Source organism: Phacochoerus africanus, chromosome 15 (assembly GCF_016906955.1).
Source record: "Phacochoerus africanus isolate WHEZ1 chromosome 15, ROS_Pafr_v1, whole genome shotgun sequence".
NCBI lineage: Eukaryota > Metazoa > Chordata > Mammalia > Artiodactyla > Suidae > Phacochoerus > Phacochoerus africanus.
The window spans coordinates 30552447-30569163 of NC_062558.1; the positions used below are offsets into that span (position 1 = coordinate 30552447).

Here is a 16717-nt window from a genome sequence, read left to right on the forward strand (position 1 = left end):
GCATTCCCAGCTCTGCCACTCTGTCTATTGCTGCGGGCAATGCACGAGTCTCCTCAGAGATGCGGTCCATGTGGTGGGGATTCAAATGGGGTTTCAAGTCATCTATGTTGTGTGTCTCCTTGTTTTCAAGCATGCTACTTAGGACTAGGGTAGGAGTGAGTTGACAGGTCCTTTAGGAAAAAAAAAAAAAAACACTGGGAACTTGAAAGCAAGTAGAAAATAAGATCTCAGACAATCTTATAGCACAGCATTTTTTATTTTTTAAAGTTTTATTGGAGTATAGTCGATTTACAATGTTATGATCATTTCTGCTATACAACAAAGTATTCAGTTATACCTATACACACATTCATTCTTTTTCAAATTCTTTTCCCACTGGATGATCACAGAATATTGGATAGAGTTCTCTGTGCTGTACAGCAGGTCCCTGTTGGCCATTCACGCCATAGACCACAGTGATAGCACAGCATTTCAATGGAAGCCCTTATTGCTTGGGTTTCAATTTTTTTCCTCAAAGATATTTTTTCTTTCATCGAAATTGATTTTAAGGAAATAGATCCCAAGAATACAGATTTGGTGCGAGGGTTGGCAACTGTTTTTAAAAAGAAGTCTGCTTTTCTTTAAATTAAAAGTAAAATTTTAAACATCTCCTAGTGGAACTGTGTATGTATGTGCACACATGTGCATTGTGTATGGAATGTGTGTGCTACTCCTGGAATGAGCTGTAAGCTAAGCCCAACCCACTTCCTTCTGTATTTAAATTACAGAGGTTTCTGACAAGTTTATTAAACAATGAAACAAAACTGATTTTAAAGAATGCTATTTTCTGCTTTTTATTCTTGAATCAAAGTACTGTTAGTCACACCCAACCTAAGAGCAGAAGTTCCCCCCAAAATTACATTTTTAAGAGAATTTTACTGTGTGGTCACTGTTTCTTGCTTTGCACATCAAGGGAAAAACTTGATTTTTCCCAGAGCATACTTTGTAAATATTAATTCTCACTTAGATAGAGTAGTTTGGTATAATTGTATTGAACATCCACTGATGTGGTGTGGTTTGTGGTGCAAGGGCTGGGCTTTTCAAAGAGTTGACCTCAGTCTTTAACATCTTTGTTAGTGCTTTCCGCAACTGTCCTGCTTCTCAGAGACCTGGCCCATCTCTCAGGCTCCAGGGTGGAGATGGTGCTCTGGGCAATAGTAGCTCACAGGGAGTGGCTCTGTGACAGGCACAGATACCCCACAGCCATCCTCTGAGTCTTTGCAGTAATTCTGCCATTATCCCCACTTGTAAAGGAGGAAACGGAAGCATGAAGAAGATAGTAACGACTCCGCTTCATTCAGCCAATAGCGCTGGGGGACGTGTGTCCTCTTCTGACTCAGTCTGGAAAAGAATCAAAGTGGGTTGACTTAAACAGGGTCAGTGCCCTCTCCCTTGGTCATTTTGTGAGAAAGTGGAGTTTGTGAAAGACAGAAGCCCCTTGACCCAATGAGGTTCTCCACCCCCATACCATCCCAACCCCAGCATAAACCAGAGCGTCAAAACCAGATATCGCTCCCAGGAGTGTGTCTGTGAAGACTTGCAAGGAAAAGGTCCCAGCTGAGTGCTGATTTATTTGTCTCCTTTTATTTCCTCCTGTGGACTGTCTTGGTGGAGAGAGTGGATCTGCAAATGGGAGGAACACACAGAAATCAGCCTCCCGTCTCATGTCATGACCTTCACTGGTTGACTACATTTCTTGTTTCTGTCTCTCAGAACCAGAAAGACTAAGAGGGGAGCATCACAATTCCCCCAGCAGAGGGAGGTTTTCAGGGATCCTCTCCATCCCCCAGTTCTTTCTCTCTCGCTCTGGGATTTGAATTCCTTTCCTTTTGAAAAAATTTTGTGGCTAAAAATGTGAAAATCAGTGAAGAGTTCCTGTCAGGCTCAGTGGTTAACAAATCTGACTGGGAACTGTGAGGTTTCAGGTTCGATCCCTGGCCTCGCTCAGTGGGTTAAGGATCCAGTGTTGCCATGAGCTGTGGTGTAGGTTGCAGACGAGGCTCGGATCCCACGTTGCTGTGGCTGTGGTGTAGGCTGACGGCTACAGCTCCGATTAGACCCCTAGCCTGGGAACCTCCATATGCTGTGGGAATAGCCCTAGAAAAGACAAAAGACAAAAAAAAAAGAAAAGAAAAAATCAATGACTTTGAAGAGTGTTAGGAAAGTAGCACCTGCAAGAAACAATGAGGACAGTGACATCACTCTAAAGAAGGGGTTGTTTTGCCCTTTGTACTTCCCTGTGTTTCACTCTGGAGAGAGAAGCAAGCAGCTGTGAACTAAAACATGAGAGACTTTGATGATAGAGATTGATAACAGTGAGAGCAAATACCAAGGAAGTATGCAGATAATTCTTCCCTTGGTGTATACATTTCAAAAGGGTGGTGAGAATACCCCATTTAAGATAACTTTGGGAGTTCCCATTGTGGCGCAACAGAAAAGAACCTGACTAGTACCCATGAGGGCTCAAGTTCAATCCCTGGTCTCAATCATTGGGTTGGGGATCTGTCGTTGCCTTGAGCTGTGGCCATGTAGGTTGTACATGGGGCTAGGATCCCATGTTACTGTGGCTGTGGTGTAGGCTGGCAGCTGCAGCTCCAATTCAGCCCCTAGCCTGCGAACTTCTGTATGTCACTAGTGTAGCCCTAAAAAAAACAAACAAACAAAAAAAAACAAACAAAAAAACCCCAAAAACTTCAAAGCAGCCTTAGGCTAAAGAAGATTAATTCATCGGGTCTGTTACTCATTGTCTCTAACAGTCTAGAGTGCCGATTACCTATGTAAAATCGAGAATTTCCACTTTGTTTTTTGTTTTTTTAAGTTTTATTGAAGTACAGTTGATTTACAAGGTTGTGATAATTTCTACTCTACAACAAAGTAATTCAGTCATATATGTATACATATATGTGTACATATATCCCTTCTCTTTCAGATTCAGATTTCCACTTTGTTACTTGGTATAGTTGAGCCAAACTATTGGTCAGCTTTGTTCACAAATACACTATAGGAGTTTCCTGGTGGTGCAGTGGGTTAAGCATCTGGCATTGTCACTGCTGTGGTGCTGATTTGATCCCTGGCCCAGCCGGGAACTTGAGCATGCTGTGGATGCAGCCTATATATGTATGTTCTTTCAATTCTACTGTTACTTTGTTACTTTTTTTTTTTTTCCTACCTCAAGTATTTAGTTTGCTTAGAAAACCCAGATCCCAGAATCTGTTCTGCATCTTAATACTCTCGCTGGGAACATTGGCTAAGGATTTTGATTTCCTTGAAAAACCCCCTGAAACAGCCATTTCATTTCCTGTTTGCCAGTTGGAAGTATAATTTTATTTGTTGAAACAAAAGAATCCCTGGAGTTCCCATTGTGGAGCAACTGGATTGGATGCAGGTACCAGGATGCAGGTTTGATCCCTGGCCCAGCACAGTGGGTTAAAAGATCTGGCATTGCCTCGGCTGCAGCATAGTTTGCAGCTGCAGCTCAGATCTGATCTCTGGCCAGGGAACTCCATATGCCTCTGGGCAGCCAAAAAAGAAAAGGAAAGAAAAAGATCACCTGCCTCCCTGTGACTGTGGTTTTGTAGAGCATTCTCTCTTTTTACCACCTTAAAAGGTGAAGTGGGAAATGCTGGAGTTAAGAGGGCCAGCAGTGGGGTAGAGAGTAATGATAGATTCTTTGTGTCCTCAGAAACCCTTCTCTGACTCGGTTGACCCCTGGGCGCCCTGTTCCCCCATGAATTGTTTTGATAGTTGGAGGCTGATCTGTTTGCTCAAGGTCCTACAGAACGGAATTGGCCAAGCCAGAAACAGAAACAGAACCCATACTGTCTGCTCTAACAGCTGTTCTCCTTTCCAGTGAAAAATGATATCTCCAATCCCCCTTCCCAAGTGAGATTTTGCCTTTTTTTTTTCTTTTTTTAGGGCTGCACCTATGGCATATGGAGGTTCCCAGGTTAGGGGTCTAATTGGAGCTACAACTGATGGCCTGCACCACAGCCACAGCAATGCCAGATCCAAACTGTGTCTGTGACCCACACCATAGCTCACAGCAATGCCAGGTCCTTAACCCACTGAGCGAGGCCAGGAATCGAACCTGCATCCTCATGGGTACTAGTCAAAAGGGTTCATAGCCGCTGAGCCACAACAGGAACACCCTAGATTTTTCTTTTTAAGAGGGGAGGGGAGTTACAACTAGGGTCAGTTAAGGCTGTGAGAGGCACAAGTGTTGGCTTCATCTGGCATCACTTGTGACAGAAATCCTTATAAAATGTCACATAGAGTGCCTTATCTTTTAAAAGATGATATTAGATTGAACATATGAAATGGCTCCTGTTTTGCAGCTTCACGTAGTTCAGCCTAATAGCTCATGTAATTCATCTTTTCTTGATAACTGACAATTTTGCAGATTGTCACAATATTAGCTGTTTAGTGTTTACTCTCACATTGTGTCCTGCCTGGTGGCCTGACTGTGTGTGTGCATGCATGCACGCACACACACATAACATGAAATGTACTCTTTTAACCATTTTGCAGTGTGCTTTCAGTGGCACTTAGTACAATCACAAAGTCGTGTGAGCATCCTCTCTGTCCGATTCCAGAACATTTTCATCCCCAGCAAAGGAAACCCCACACCCACTGAACCAGCCACTCCCCATTCCTCCATCCTCCCAGCCCCAGGCAACCACTAATCTATTTTGTATCTCCATGGATTTGCTTATTCTGCATATTTCACATAAATGACATCATACAGTATTTGTCCCTTTGTGTCTGTCGCTTAGTGTCATAATATCTTTGAGGTTCATCCATGTTGCAGCCTGTATCAGAACTTCACTTCTTTTCATGGCTGAGAAGTGTTTTATTGAAGGGATGTAGCACATTTTGTTTATCCATGTGTCCAGGTGTCTTATGTCTTCTTTCTCCATCCACACTACCACCTGTCCCTCCTGACATCCACTCCCGGCCAAGAGCCCTTGTATCTCATCACCCCTTTCTATCTTTTGTGGGTTGGGAAATCCTCTTGTTCCTCAAAAGTAGTGCTAAGTCTTGCCAGACTCTTCACACTCAACAACCTTAGCTGCTTCTTATCTCTGTCTCCAAACCTTTGCTTTCTGCCTTTATTTTTCCCCTCCCACTTTCTTTCCAATCTCCTACTCTGCTTTTTGCCACCACCAGCGCTCTCCAGAGATGGCCCTGGCTTGAGTGCTCGCACTGCAACTGCACTCACGTGGCCTCCTTCCACGCGCCTGAACCCGTGTTCCCGACCCTCCTCCTTTGACTTCTTCCACACCAGCTGGGTGCTCATCCTTCTCCTACCTCTCCTACCACACCCCGTCACTTGCCGTTTTCATATGTGCTTTTACAGCTCTCCTCCTCCCTTCCCCACTGGGTGCACTTTCCCTCACTGTGTCATCACCTCCCTTCTCCAGGTGGGCCGCTTCCTTCCTCAGTTCAGGTATCATCTCCTTGGCTCCCTGTGTGTGACACCAGGAGCCTGTGTGTGTGGCCACCTCAGGCTCCTGCCCCGGACAGCTCTGAGACACCAGGACCCGTAGAGCAGGACGTGCACATAGAATGGGGGGTGGAATGAGCATCGTCTTTAGCCAGGCCCTTAGGTCCTGCTTTATAGAACAGGATGGGGAGACTGCATGACTGCCCTTTCTGCCTTCTTCCACAAGTCCATTTACTTCCAGTTTCATGGTTTTGTTGGAGGGTTGTGGCTTCCCAAAAGCCGACTGCCACACGAGTGGGACTTCTGCTCTGTGTGGACGCATACAATGACTTGGGGCAGGGTCACGTGGTTTCCAGATTCATGGGAACCATGCAGAGCATTATTCTTTTCGCAGAGAATACTAAAAATAATCAGAGTGATGTGAGTTCTTTAGAGACACAGCACTTTGGAAAGTCACTTTGGAAATGTCTGATTTATCATTCCCAATTCTCACATGTATTCCCCCTTATGAGGGTTGCAGATCCACTGAACTGTCACTATGGGAACGATGCTGATTTTCCCCCTGCTTATTGCAAAATGAGGTTACCGTTGGCGTCTGGAGACTGGACAGATATTAGATGACTCAATAACTGTCTTTTATCAACAGTTCTTCCTGACAGAGGTTATAACAGATGCAGTATACGAAAAACTGAGGTTATTACCTAAATTGATCCATGAATCATGAATTGCCTGCCTTTTAAAAAAGCCTGAATTCCCAGACCTGAATGTTTAAACAAAGAAGGCTAGTTTTAGCTTGTCATGTTTTATTTTAGGAAAGTTGGAATCATTGGCCATCAATTTTAGTCTGGGCAAGGGGAACCTCTGGGCAAATAGGGCTGAGCAAAGCTGGATCACAGAATCTCTCTCCCTCAGTACCTAATGAAGTGAACACACTTTTTTGACTATTAAAAACATCTCCAGGAAAATCTAGCAAAGCCTGTCAGCTTCATCCTCTAAACGTTAAAATTGACAACCAAGAAAAGAAACAAAATTGTGCTTTGGGAGTTCCCGTCGTGGTTCAGTGGTTAACGAATCTGACTAGGATCCATGAGGTTGCAGGTTTGATCCCTGGCCTTGCTCAGTGGGTTAGGAATCCAGCATTGCCATGAGGTGTGGTGTAGGTTGCAGATTCGGCTCGGGTCCCGTGTGGCTCTGGCTGTGGCTGTGGCGTAGGCCGGCAGCAACAGCTCTGATTCAACCCCTAGCCTGGGAACCTGCATATGCCGCAGGAGTGGCCCTAGAAAAGGCAAAAAGACCAAAAAAAAAAAAAAAAGTTGTGCTTTGACTGTTGGACACCCTGTTCATAGTGATAGGAGAAAGGAAAACAAGTAGCAAAATCCCTAGAATTTTCAGTCTTAATTCTCCCCATCCCCAGGCCCAATTTTGGAGAAAATTAGACTGAAGAAGTGACTAGGCAGCCTGGGGAAAAGTCAAGGAGAAATCGTGAAGCTAGAAGCCTTCTTCTACCCCTCAGGATTCTACCAGAGCAGGAAAAACTGCTAGTTATCATTTTCCATAGCTGGTCTAGCCAACTGAATGGCTAAGGAAACAGGAGTGGGTGGGGGTCTTAAATGATGATAAGCATATAGGCAGGTGGTCCAGGGGGGCCTGATCATTCAGCAACATCCTCAATGAACCCGCCTCTCCCTTTCTGCTCTGCTGCTGTCCTCAGTGCCTAAATTCTAACCCCCTCGGTCTCAGTGGCTGTTGTACTTCCAGGCATGGCACTGAGTGGGGAAGGGCAGAGGGCTCCTCTTCACACAGTTTATCTTTTCATTTGGAGAGGAGACTTCAGATCTCTATACTAGTGTCACCTCTGACCGTGAGTGAGGCTGGGTTCCTCCCAGAAGGGAAGGGAACTGAGGAGGTGAGAGTAGATGTTGAAAGAACCAGCTTGTAGTATCCACCTGAGACTGAAGCTGAGCACACTCACCTTTGGGAGTGGGTTAGCTCGGTCCCGATGCGGTGACTACCACATGGGACAAATCTCAGAAAGATACCTCCAACAGATGATATACGTCACCTTGACAGCATTCTCCCCATGCTAGCCCCACTGCCCTCTGGCTACAGAGATGTCCAGACTGCACTGCCCAATTTTTCAGTTGTAGCTTGGAAATGAAGATTAGACGTCTCAGATAAAGTACAAGGGGCATTAAGGAAAGTTCATTTACGTAACATGCAAATAGAGGGTCTAGGTAGAGCTGCACAGGATTAGATGAACAATTGAGTACATACTGTACCAAAAGAGGGAAAAGAAAAGAAAGGAACCTAGAAATCGAAAGAGAGATGAGGAATTCAGGCCATGAGAAAACATTACCCAGAGGAAAATACTGCTCTTTGTTATATAAAAACTTAAGTGACGTAAATAAAACAACTTTCTCTGGAGCGCTGGGACGCAGGTTTGATCCCCATCCTGTCACAATGGTTAAGGATCGTGTGGCTTGGGTCTGATTCCTAGCCTGGGAATGCTGAGGGGCAGCCAAAAAAGAAAAAAAAAATGGTGTAAATAAAACAACTCTTCAAAGGAGCAGAGGAATTCCCTGGTGGCTCAGTGGGTTAAGTATCCAGCATTGTCACTGCAGCAGGCCAGGTCACTGTGGTTCAGTCCTTGGCCCAGGAACTTCCACATGCTGCAGGTGTGACAAAAAAAAAAAAAAAGAGAGATGATAAAATGACATAAGCTGAACAGAGAGAAAGAAGAAAGAAGAGTTAAGGAAACAAATTGAAGACCAAAACTACCCCATATCAGAATTCCTAAATACATCAGAAGTATAGAGAGATCTATTGAACATTTCTAAAAATATAGAGAGAATTCTTCAGGTCCCCAGGCAGAAAAGCAGATTCCTTATAAAAAAGGAGAAAAACCAGTTCACTGCAGTCACATTCAGTGCCAGAAAAAGAAGCCATGGTATACTGTTTCCAAAGTTCCGAGGGACAGAAAATATGATTGATAGCATCACATCCAGGCAGTTATTGTTCAGGTAAGAAGACAGATGTTTCCAAACATGGAAGAACTTAGAAGCTGTAATATCTATGTGTCCTTCTGGAAGGCTGCTTGCTGATAAAATCTGGCCAAGCCAGACATGAATCAAAATACAGGACTTAGGAGTTCCCTAGTGGCACAGTGGGGTAGGGGTCCGGCATTATCCCCAAGGCAGCAAAGGTCTGATCCCCAGCCCAGTGCATTTGGGTTAGGGATCTGGCATTGCCACAGTTGCAGCATAGGTGACAGATGTGGCTTGGATTTGATCCCTGGCCCAGGAACTTCCATATGCTGTGGGTGTGGCAAAAAAAACAATTTACAAAGTAAATGTATAGTATATACCTAGTGGGAATTCTCAGAATATAATATATCTTTGTGGTAAAGAATATTTTTTTCTTCCCTCAACCATTTTCTTTAATTCAGTTTTTCTTTCTCCAGTTAAATTCAAGTAAAATTAATTTTTTTTCTCTCTCCTCTCTGTTCTTCTTTCTCTATATACATGAAGAGGTCTGTCTGTGTGTGGGAGGCGAGACAGCTAATGTTAATTATTTCTTCTCTGGAAGGGCTTGTCCACAGAAATTACTGAATCCTCCTCTTCCTTTTTTTCCCCCATGACCACCTTTTCTTCCAAGAGGAGTCTGTCTGTGTGTGGGAGGCGAGACTAGAGATCCTCAGACACAGGGAATAGGAATGTGTTTTGTGCTGTCAAGGTAGAGCTGCTATTTTGGACCTCAGAACACTTGCTTAGAGGAGAGATGGAAATAGCCCAAATGTGAACCATTTCGCTGGGGAAGTTGGGGAGAAAAGCAACAGCTAGCCCCAGCTCACTCAGACTGGTTGAGCAGAGAGAGTTTAGTGTGTGAGGGACCCTGGCTTTTAAGTACCACCAACTCGTACCCACGGAGGGCACTAGCATACTGACTATGACACCATGAAATTGAAGGACTGACACTACCAACTTTCAGACTTAGAATAAAACTCTGATAATCAATACAGTATGTTATTAGCAAAATATTAGACCAAGCGGACCAATGAAACAGAATAGAGAGCTCAGAAATAGACCCACACAAATATAGGCAGCCGATCTTTGACAGAGGAGCAAAAGCAATATAGTGGAGCAAAGATGATCTTTTCAAATGATGCTGAGGCAAGTGGACATCCACATGCAAAAAGTGAATCTAGACACAGATGTACACCCTTCATGAAAATTAAGTCAAAATGGATCATAGACCTGGGGTTCCCATCATGGCTCAGTGGTAATGAACCTGACTAGTAACCACGAGGACATGGGTTCGATCCTGGCCTTGCTCAGTGGGTTAAAGATCTGGCATTGCCGTGAACCTGTGGTAGGTTGCAGACACAGCTGATATCTGACATTGCCGTGGCTATGGCGTAGGCCAGCAGCTACAGCTCCAATTCAACCCCTAGCCTGGGAACTTCCTGCCGCACATGCAGCACTAAAAAGACAAAAAAAAAAAAAAAGATCATGACCCAAATGTTAAAGGCACGACTGCAAAAGTCCTAGAAAATAACATAGGGGAAAACCTAGACAGACTGAGTGTGGAGATGACAGACTTATTTATTTTGGCTGCACCTGCAGCATACAGAAGTTCCTAGGCCAGAGATTGAACCTGCACCACAGCAGTGACAATGCCAGATCCTTAACTGCTAGCCCACCAAGGAACTCCAGGAGATGACTTTTAAAATACAACCCCAAGGGCATGGTTTATGAAAGAAATAATTGATAAACTGAACTTCATTAAAATTAAAAACTTCTGCTCTATGAAAGACAATGTGAAAAGAATGAGGAGACAAGCCACTGGCTGGGAGAAAATTTTTACAAAAGACACAGCTCATAAATCCTTAGTCAAAATATACAAAGAACTTGTGAAACATAGCAATAAGAAAGTGAACAGCCCAATTAAAAAATGGGCAAAACACTATGGAGAACAGTTTGGAGATACCTTAGAAATCTATACATAGAACTTCCATATGACCCCGCAATCCCACTCTTGGGCATCTATCTAGACAAAACTCTCCTTAAAAGAGACACGTGCACCCGCATGTTCATTGCAGCACTATTCACAATAGCCAAGACATGGAAACAACCCAAATGTCCATCGACAGAGGATTGGATTCGGAAGATGTGGTATATATATAGACAATGGAATACTACTCAGCCATAAAAAAGAATGACATAATGCCATTTGCAGCAACATGGATGGAACTAGAGAATCTCATACTGAGTGAAATGAGCCAGAAAGACAAAGACAAATACCATATGATATCACTTATAACTGGAATCTAATATCCAGCACAAATGAACATCTCCTCAGAAAAGAAAATCATGGACTTGGAGAAGAGACTTGTGGCTGCCTGATGGGAGGGGGAGGAAGTGGGAGGGATCGGGAGCTTGGGCTTATCAGACACAACTTAGAATAGATTTACAAGGAGATCCTGCTGAATAGCATTGAGAACTTTGTCTAGATACTCATGTTGCAACAGAACAAAGGGTGGGGGAAAAATGTAATTGTAATGTATACATGTAAGGATAACCTGACCCCCTTGCTGTACAGTGGGAAAATTAAAAAAAAAAAAAATGGGCAAAAGACCTGAATAGCGCCTTACCAAAGAAGATACGTAGATATGGATAGCCCGTAGGCACATGAAAAGATGCTCAGCATCACTAATTATTAGAGAAATGCAAATCAAAACTACAGTGAGGTACCGTCTCACACTTGTCAGAATGGCCATCATTAATAAGTTTACCAATAACAAATGCTGGAGAAGGTGTGGAGAAAAGGGAACCCTCCTGCATTGTTGGTAGGAATGTAAATTTGGTATAACCATTATGGCAAACAGTATGGAGATTCCTCAGAAAACAAACAAACAAAAAATAGAACTACCATATGATCCAGCATTCCCACTCCTGGGTTTATATCTGGACAAAACTATAATTCAAAAATATACATCCACCCCTGTGTTCATAGCAGCACTATTCATAATAGCCAGGACATGGAAACAACCTAAATGTCCACTGACAGATAAATGGAGTAAGAAGATGTGGAGTGTGTGTGTGTATATGTATTTTTTATGGCTGATTTTATATATATGTACACACACACATATATATGTATAAAAAAGAATGAAATAGTGCCATTTACAGCAACATGGATGCATCTAGAGGTTATTATACTAAGTGAAGTAAATCAGAAAGAGAAACAGACACCCTATGATATTACTTATATGTGGAATCTAAAATATGGCACAAATGAATCTATCTACAAAATAGAAACAAACTCACCGACATAGAGAATAGACTTGTGGTTGCCAAGGGGGAAAGGGGAGGGAATGGGACGGACTGGGAGTTTGCAGTTACTAGGTGCAAACTATTACATTTAGAGTGGATAAACAAGTTCCTACTCTATAGTTCAGGGAACTATATCCAATCTTCTGGAATAGACCGTGATGGAAAAATAATATTTTAAAAACTATAAAAAGATGATATGTAGATGACAAGCATATGAAAAGGTGCTCAATATTGTAGATTCTTAGGGAATTGTAAAGTAACAATGAGGTAATATTATACACCAATTAGAATGGCCAGGGCCCAAAACCCTGATAACATCAAATGCTGGTGAAGATGTGGAGCAACAAGAACTCTCATCCATTGCGGATGATAATGCAAAATGGTACAGCTGCTTTGGAAGACAGCTCAGCAGTTTCTTACAAAACTAAACATATTCCGATCCATATGATCCTGCAGTTGTGCTCCTTGGTATTTACACAAGTGAATTGAAAACTTATGTCCACAGAATCCTGTGTGTGGATGTTTATAGCAGATTTATTCACAATTGCAAAAACTCAGAAGCAACCAAGATGTCCTTCAGTAGGTGAGTGGGTAAATCAACGGAAGTACATCCAGATGATGGGATGTTATTCCACACCAAAATGAAGAGCAACCAAGTCATGAAAATACATCAGGGAATCTACTGAGGCATAGTACGTATGCACATTACAAGGTGAAAGAAGCCAATTTGGAAAGGCTACGTACTGTGTGGTTCCAACAATATGACATTCTGGAAAGAGCAAAACTATCATGACAAAAATATAGTGGTTGTGAGGGGTAAAGGGGGAGGGAATGATGACTAGGGAGAGTACCAAGGGGTTTTAGGGCAGTGAAACTGTTATGTACAATACTGCAATGATGGATCCATGTTTTTATACATTTGTCAAAACCGATAGAAGGTACAACATCAAAAGAGAACCTAATGTAAACTTTGGACTTTAAGTGATAGTGATGTGTCAGTGCCTGTTCACTGATTGTAATAAATGCACCACTCTCCTTTGGGATGTTGATGGTAGGGGGCGCTTTAACAAATACTGCACCACTCTGGTGTGAGATGTAGATAGTAGTGGAGGTTGTAACAAATGCTCCACTCTGGTGTGGGATGTGGAGAGCAGCAGAGGTTGTACATGTGTTGGCACAGGAAGTTATGGGGAATATCTGTACCTTCTGTTTGATTTTGCTGTGAACCTCAAACTTGTTTAAAAAGTAAAATTTATTAATTGAAAAAATATGTAGCCTTACCCATAATAACATTAAATGTAAATGAGTTAAACACTCTCACTGGAAGGCAGAAATTGCAGAATGAAATTTTTGAAAACATGATCTAACTATATGTTGTCTATAAGAGAGACAATTTAGATTCAAAGATACAAATGAATTGAAAGTGAAGGGATGGAACAAGAGATACCACATAGGAGTTCTCTGGTGGCACAGTGGGTTAAGGATTCAGCATTGTCACTGCAGCAGCTTGGGTTCGATCCTTGGCCTGGGAACTTACACATGCCAAGGGACGTGGCAAAAAAAAAAAAAAAAGGTAAGGTATACCCTATAAACAGTAATCAAAAGCAAACTGGAGTGGCTATACTAATATCAGAAAAATAGACTTTTAAGACAAAAGTTGTTACTAGAAATAGAGAAGAAATTTTTTTTTTTCTTTTTGGGGCTGCACCTGTGGCATATGGAAGTTCCCAAGCTAGGGGTTGAATTGGAGCTGCAGCTGCCAGCCTACACCACAGCCACAGCAACACAGGATCCGAGCTGCATCTGTGACCTGCACTGCAGCTTGTGGCAACGCCAGATCCTTAACCCACTGAACAAGGCCATGGAGGGAACCTGCATCCTCATGGGTACTAGTCAGATTCTTGACCCACTGAGCTACAATGGGAACTCCCAAGAAGGAAATTTTATGGTGGTAAAATGATCATCCAGAAAATACAATTACAAGTGTATACACACCTAATAATGGAGCCCTAAAACACACAAAGCAAAAACTGACAGATTTAAAGGAATAAATAGATAATTCAGTAATATTATTTGGAGACTTCATTTCAGCTCTATTTCAGAAATGGGTAGAACAACTAGACAGAAGATCAACAAGGACATGGAAGGCTTGAACAACTCTGTAAATCAGCTAGTCCCATCAGTAATCTACAGAGCTGTCCAATCAACAGTAGCAGAAGACATTCTTCTCAAGTACACACAGCACAGAGCATTCTCCGTAGTAGACCGTATGATAGGTCTCAGTGAATTTAAAAGGATTCAAATCTTGCAGAGTATGTTCTCTGACCACAATGGAATGAAACTAGAAATTATAACACAGGATTCTCAAGTGTAGCTTTAATTCGCATTTCCCTGATAACTAATGATTTTGATCTTCTTTTTTGTGCTTATTGGCCTTCTTTATCTCTCTGGTCATATGACTGTTCAGCTCTTTTGCCCATTTAGAAGTTTGGTTTGTTATCTGTGTATCATTGGTTTGTGAGAGTTCTTAATATGTTTTGAATACAAGTTCTTTACCAGATTGTTTTGTACGTATTTTCTCAGTCTGTGTACTGTCTTTACATTCTCTTTTTTTTCTTTTCCTTTTCCTTTTTTTTTTTTTTTTTTTGCTTTTTGGGGCCACCCCTGTGGCATCTGGAGGTTCCCAGGCTAGGGGTTGAATCAGAGCTGTAGCCACTGGCCTACACCACAGCCACAGCAATGTCAGATCTGAGCCATGTCTGCGACCTACCTTACACCCCAGCTCACAGCAATACTGGATCCTTAACCCACTGAGCGAGGCCAGGGAACAAACCTGCATCCTCATGGATGCTAGTCAGATTTGTTTCCACTATGCCGAAATGGGAACTCCTGTCTTTACATTTTCTTAACAGTGTCTTTTGAAGAGCAGAAATTTGAAATTTTTATCAAGTCCACTGATAGGGCTTAGATGTAATACACTACAAAATCAATGAGCACACCTAACTACCTAGATTTTGGCTTGTAAATACTCTTCTTCACTAAGAGAAATGGCGGATTCCTAGTCCAAGACAAATACAGGTTGGGCTTGGAATATCTCATGTACCAAAAAAGGAAGGAAATGCCTAAAGAAAACTGGGGTTTAGTCAAAAACATATTAGAACCATGTTGGAAGGGGCTTTCACTAGCCAAATCTGAGATAATTTGAGCATCAAAAGAAATAATGAGTTCCCACGTGGCTAAGTGGTTAATGAACCCGACTAGGATCCATGAGGACTCAGGTTTGAATCCTGGCCTTGCTCAGTGGGTTAAGGATCCACCGTTGCTATAAGCATGGTGTAGATCACAGATGCAGTTCAGATCCCAAGTTGCTGTAGTTGTGGTGTAGGCTGGCACTACAGCTCCGATTCGACCCCTAGCCTGGGAATCTCCATATGCCTTGGGTGTGGCCCTAAAAAAAAAAAAAAAAAGGACAAAGAGAAATAATGATAGTAATATATTATAGTCTATAAAATAAGTAACCATGATAAAAATATATCATGGAAACGTAAAAATAAATGAAGGAAAAATGAAAGCCCTTATACTACTCAGCCATAAAAAAGAACAAAATAATGCCATTTGCAGCAACATGGATGGAACTAGAGATTATCATCCTAAGTGAAGTAAGCTGGAAAGACAAATACCGTATGATATCACTTATATGTGGAATCTAAAATAGGGCACAAATGAACCTATCTACAGAACAGAAGCAAACTCATGGACATGGAGAACAGACTTGTGGTTGCCAAGGTGGACGGGGAGGGAGTGGGATGGACTAGGAGTTTGGGATTAGTAGATGCAAACTATAGCATTTGAAATATAAGCAGTGAGGTCCTGCTGTATAGCACAGGGAACTGTATCGAGTCACCTGTGATGGAACATGATGGAAGATATTATGAGAGGAGTTCCTGTCATGGCACAGCAGAAATAAATACGACCAGGAATCATGAAGGTGCAGGTTCAATCCCTGGCCTAGCTCAGTGGGTTGAGGATCCCGTGTTTCCATAAAGTGTGGTGTAGTTTACACAGCTCGGATCTGGCATTGCTGTGGCTCTGGCATAGGCCAGCAGCTGTAGCTCCGATTGGACCCCTAGCCTGGGAACCTCCATATGCCATGGGTGCAGCCCTGAAAAAGACAAAAAAAAAAAAAAAGAGAGAGAGAACAAAAAATGTGTGTGTGTGTGCGTGTGCACACGCGTGTGTAACTGTGTCACTTTGCCATTTAGCAGAAATCAACAGAACATTGTAAATCAACTGTAATAAATTTTTTTAAATGAAAGCAAAATACCAACTAATAGGTGACGTGATGGGATTAGAAATCACTGGTAACTATGTGGTAATAATTTATTTAGGCAAGAATCATCAATTGGTGTTAAAACCAATGAGTGAAATTTTATGGAAGAACAGGCTATTTATATAATTTCAAAGTATCTCTTCACTAAATAGTAATATTTTTACAGTGGATACTCATGGAAGATGCTTTCTTAACCAAGTGATCAAAGTTAGCCTCACAAAAATCAACATTGTGTACCTCTTTTTTTTTTTGTCTTTTTGTCTTTTTTTTTTTTTTTAGGGCCACATCTGCAGCATGTGGAGGTTGCCAGGCTAGGGGTCTAATCGGAGCTGTAGCCACCAGCCTATGCCACAGCCACAGCAATGCCAGATCCTTAACCCACTGAGCAAGGCCAGAGATTGAACCTACAACCTCTTGGTTCCTAGTCGGATTCGTTTCCACTGCGCCTTGATGGGAACTCCAGCAATTGTGTACCTCTTAATATCATTTATTGAGAGGGACATGAGATCACTTCTGTGGTGTTTCTGCCAAAAAGTGTACAATCTGATTCTACTCGTGGAAATATCAAATGAA

The 16717-nt window shown here is 42.3% G+C and overlaps 1 protein-coding gene across 4 annotated transcripts in view; it reads left to right on the top strand.

The window, feature by feature from the left end:
* Positions 1 to 16717, top strand: part of CLIP1 (CAP-Gly domain containing linker protein 1) — a 146844-nt gene that overhangs the window by 114952 nt on the left and 15175 nt on the right. The window lies entirely within an intron of this gene.